This window comes from Notamacropus eugenii, chromosome 4 (genome assembly GCF_028372415.1).
Source record: "Notamacropus eugenii isolate mMacEug1 chromosome 4, mMacEug1.pri_v2, whole genome shotgun sequence".
Lineage (NCBI taxonomy): Eukaryota > Metazoa > Chordata > Mammalia > Diprotodontia > Macropodidae > Notamacropus > Notamacropus eugenii.
In genome coordinates this window covers 115,527,899-115,533,619 of record NC_092875.1, presented here as the reverse complement: position 1 = coordinate 115,533,619, position 5,721 = coordinate 115,527,899, and positions in this window count along the sequence as shown.

Below are 5,721 nucleotides of genomic sequence, written 5' to 3'. Positions count from 1 at the left end.
ACTACCATGAAAACATTTCATCACAAAATGGTGACACTACACAAAATGGAGTCAGTTATGTCAAGGAAAACGTATTCTCATTACAGAAACCAAAAATAAACATTACCAACTGCACAGTTGTGTCAGGAACTGGACCTGCTCAAACAATCCACATTTATTTACCAGAAAAGATGAGTCTAAAAAGGAAATATAGTGTGATGCAAGGTAAAAAGAAAGAACACAGGAATGGAAACCAGGAGAGTTGAGTTCCAGTCCTATTACCACATGTATGACTTGAACAAGTCTTTTCATTTTCTCAACTTCAGTTTTCATTTCTGTAAAATGAAGAAGGTTGACTTTATAGTCAAATAAGATCCCTTCCAACCCTAATGTTCTATGAGTCTATGTTCTAACATTTCATGTTCTAAATCCCTTTATAGCTCTAAGACTCTTACATCATTTTGTCTTTCAAGATCCCTTTTAGCTCTTATATTCTGTAGTGCTGTAATCTAACATTCTAATTTGAAGATGTCAGTGACCAAGACAACAAAGACATCAAAACTGTTCCAAATTTTTTTTTTTAATTTAGTTGATCAATGACTTGGTCATGCAGCTGAAAAAGCTAGAAAAAGAACAAATTGAAAGCCCTCAAGTAAATACCAAATTAGAAATAATAAAACTAAAGGAGAGATTAATAAAACTGAAATTAAGAAAACTATTGAATTAATAAATAAAACCAATAGATAGTTTTATGAAAAAAACTAATAAAATTGATAAACCTTTGGTCAATTTGATTTAAAAAAAAAGAAAATCAAATTACTAATATTAAAAATGAAAGGGATGAACTCACCTCCAATGAGGAGGAAATTAAAACAATAATTAGAAATTACATTGCCCAACTTTATGCCCACAAATTCGATAATCTAAATGAGATGGATGAGTATTTTTAAAAATACAAATTGCCCAGATTAACAGAAGAGGAAGTTGAATACTTAAACAACCCCATCTCAAAAAAAGAAATTGAAAAAGTCATCAATGAACTCCTTAGGAAAAAATCTCCAGGGCCAAGAACAGTTAATTCCAATACTATATAGACTATTTTTGAAAATTGGGGAAGAAGGAGTCCTCCCAAATTCTTTCTATGATACAAATATGGTTTTGATACCTAAACCAGGAAGAGACAAAACAGAGAAAGAAAAGTATAGACCAATTTCTCTAATGAATATAGATGCAAAAATTTTAAATAAGATTTTAGTAAAGCGAATACAGCACCTTATCATGAGAATAATACATTATGATCAGGTAGGATTCATACCAGGAATGTGGAGCTGGTTCAATATTAGGAAAACTATTAGCATTATCGATCATATCAATTAACAAAACCCACATGATTATCTCAACAGATGCAAAAAAAGCTTTCGATAAAATACAACACCCATTCCTATTAAAAACACTGGAGAACATAGGAATAAAGGGAACTTTCCATAAAATAATAAGCAGAATCTACCTAAAACCTTCAGCAAGCATTATATGCAATGGGGATAAGCTAGATGCATTTCCAATAAGATCAGGGGTGAAACAAGGATGTCCATTATTGCCACTATTATTCAATATGGTACTAGAAAAGTTAGCTGCAGCAATTAAACAAGATAAAGAAATTGAAGGAATAAGAATAGGCAAAGAAATTATTACTCTTTGCAAATGATATGATATACTTAGAGAATCCCAGAGATTCAAGTAAAAAAGTACTTGAAACAATAAACAACTTTGGCAAAGTTGCAGGTTACAAAATAAACCCACACAAATCTTCTGCATTCCTATATATTAGCATCAAAGTCCAACAGCAAGAGATAGAAAGGGAAATCCCATTTAAAGCTAGGGTAGACACTATAAAATACTTGGAAGTTTACCTGCCAAAACAAACCCATGGACTATATGAACACAATTACAAGACACTTTTTGCACAAATAAAGTCAGATCTAAGTAAGTGGAAAAACATCAGTTGCTCATGCGTAGGCTGAGCTAATATAATAAAAACTACAATTCTACATAAAATAATTTACTTATTTAGTGCCATACCAATTAAACTATCAGATAATTATTTTCTAGAGCTGGATAAAATAATATCAAAATTCATCTGGAAGAACAAAAGGTCCAGAGTATCAAGGGAACTAATGAAAAGAAATGCTAGGAAAGGTGGCCTAGCTCTGCCAGATCTCAAATTGTACTATAAAGCAGCAATTATCAAAACCACTTGGTATTGGCTAAGAAACAGAGAGGTGGACAAGTGGAATAGGCTTGACACTCAAGACACAGTAGGCAAGGAATATAGCAACCTCCTGTTTGATAAACCCAAGGACCCCAGCTTCTGGGATAAGAACTCACAGTCTGACAAAAATTGCTGGGAAAACTGGATAACAGCATGGTGGAAACTAGGTATAGACCCATGCCTGACACTGTACACAAGAATAAAGTCCAAATGGGTACATGCTCTAGGTATAAAGATTGATACCACGGACAAACTGGAGGAACAAGTAATAGTGTATTTATCAGATTTATGGAGAAGGGAAGAATTTTTTACTAAAGAAGAGATAGAATGCATTATGAAATGCAAGATGGATAACTTTGATTACATTAAACTGAAAAGCTTTTGTACAACCAAACCCAATGCAACCAAAATTCGGAGGGATATAGTAAATTGGGAAAGAATTTTTACAGCTAATCGCAGGGATAAAGGCCTCATTTCTAGAATATATAGAGAACTGACTCAAATGTATAACTATACAAGTCATTCCCCAATTGATAAAAGGATACGAATAGGCAATTTTCAGAGGAAGAAATTAAAGATATCTATAATCATATGAAAAAATGCTCTAAATCACTTTTGATTAGAGAAATGCAAATCAAAACAACTCTGAGGTACCACATCACACTTATAAGATTGGCAAACAGGACAGAACAGGAAAATGATAAATGTTGGAGAGGATGTGGGAGAGTTGGAACACTAATTCATTGTTGGTGGAGCTGCGAGCTCATCCAACCATTCTGGAGAGCAATTTGGAACTATGCCCAAAGGGCTACAAAAATGTGCATACCCTTTGACCCAGCAATATCGCTACTAGAACTGTATCCCCAAGAGATCATAAAAATGGGAAAGGGTCCCACATGTACAAAAATATTTATAGCAGCACTCTTTGTATTTGCCAAAAACTGGAAATCAAGGGGATGCCCATCAGTTGGGGAATGGCTGAATAAGTTGTGGTATATGAATGTAAGGGAGTACTATTGCGCCACAAGAAATGATGAAGAAGACTTCAGAGAGGCCTGGAAGGACTTATATGATCTGATGCTGAGCAAAAGGAGCAGAACCAGGAGAAATTTGTGCACAGCAACGACCACAGTGTGCGAGAGTTTTTTCTGGTAGACTTGGAACTTCGTAATAATGCAAGAACTTAAAAAAATAATAATAATTCCCAATAGTTTTCTAAGGCAAAATGCCTTCCACACTCAGAGAAAGAACTATGGAATTCATTTGCAGAATGTAGCAGATCTTGTTTGTGTGTGTGTGTGCATGTGTGTGTGTGTGTGTGTGTGTGTGTATTATGTTTTGATTTGTTATATGATTTCTTCCATTTATTTTAGTTCGTCTGTACAGCATTACTATAGTGAAAATGTATTCAATGGAAAGTATATGTAGATCACATATAGAATTGTATGGCGTCTTGGGGAGGGAGGAGGGTGGGGGAGTAGGTGGGGGGTAAAAATATAAGCTCTTTGGTAGTGATTGTAGAACATTAAAAAAAATAAAGAAATAAATAAATAAAAAGAAATAAAAGGAAAAGGACCTATACGTACAAAAAAAATAAAATAAAATTAGTTGATCTAAACCAGTATAGTACCTGGACTAGATATATATTAACACCAACATTTATCTATTCTCTCTCTCTCTCTCTCTCTCTCCCCACTATGGGCCAACATCTAAGCTGGTGAAACACTACCAGTCAGCCAATGAGCATTTATAAAGACTTACTATAGTCCAGGCACTGTGCTGAAGTGCTGGAGATTGGACAAAAAAATAGCTAAATGAGATCCTTTTGACGTTTTTTCCCAATGTTCCTGTACACAGGCATGGTGAAAACAAGGATGGAGAGGAAGAAGCTCCAGAAGAGCTAAAAATTTGTTCATTTGTCAGTCTCCAAAATGCTCAGTCTCAATGTCAACCCTCAAAGACTATTTTCTGTCAGCAGTTTTATACAGCAAATTCTTCACAGACACAGTCCCTGTTTTCTAATAATAAGGCATGGCTGGTAGGCAGTTTGCCTAGAAATTCATTCTCCATGAAATACTGGAAAAGACAGCTTGATATTTCTCAGGATCCAATGTTCAACAGAAACCACTATGGCTGGAGGGTCAGGCTCAGCCTGCCCTTCCACCTATAAAGCTTTTATCTGTGAAATCCTCTGTGAGAGGTGGCAAGAAAATCATCCAGCAGGTTTTAGAATATGTTCAAGGAGAGAGGGAAAGACCACTATTCTGGTTTGATGTTCTGCCTAACACATATTCTATAAATATGTATTTTCCCTGGAAAGCAAAAATCTAAGTGACTAATAAAAGAAAATAGCAACACACAGTGTCTTGTACACAACAGGTCCTCAGAAATTATTTGTTGAACTGAAATGAAGTACACTTTCAGGACTTTCTTAATACAGACCAAAAATGTGGGAATCACTTTCCCAGTGGTATAAAGAGATATCCATCAGGCTTTGGGCACTCCCTGCTATCATACTCACCCCAGATCCAATGAATTGATAAATCTTGATGTTTCTACCTCCATGGCATGTCTCACATCCTTCATCCTTCTCATTGCTTACACCACTTTATTTTGGGTCCTTATATTTTGCCTAGACTATACGACATCCCTACATTTGGTCTCTCTGCCTCAAGTCTCCCAGTCTAATCAATCCTCCGTACAGTCACTAAAGTGATTTTCATTTACAAAGATCTGACCATATTACTTTTCCACTCAGTAAACTGCAATGATTCCTTCCATATGTCCTCTAGAATAAATCTAAAGTCCTATTTAGCTTTTAAAGATCCTCACCACCTGACCCTAACCTATCTTTCCAGCCTTATTATACATTACCACATTTTCAACACTGTGATACAGCCAAACCTCTCTGCTCCTCATGTATGGTGCTCCGTCTCATGTTTCTGTGCCCCATACCTGAAACACACTACCTCAAAGAATCCCTCACTTCCTTAAAGACTCAACTCAAGTACCATCTTCCTGACCTCTTCCCAACTGCTAGTACTCTCCTATTGTAACTACTTCATACTTATTTTGTATTTGTGCATTACATTTAAATATGCAAATGTAGTTTTGCCTAATAGTCTCCAATCTATTTAAGAGGTAAAAGTTTCAGTTGTTGTTTTTTTGTCTTTATATCCTCAAAGCATAATATAAAGCTGGCACATAGTAGGTACTTAATGAATGTTACTGATTGAAATGAAGTAGTCAGTCAGTCAGTCAATGAACATTTATTAAGTGCTAAACACTGGGAATACAAATATGAAAAAGAAGGATAATTCCTGTTCTCAAGGTGTTTATCATTAAATAGGAGAAGAGAACACACAAAAGGACTCTGAATAAACAATGGGGAAAGTAATCCCCCACCATCCCACCAAGGGAAAAGAATATGATGGAGATAATTCCAAGGAGTACAACTGGTAGGAGATAAAGAG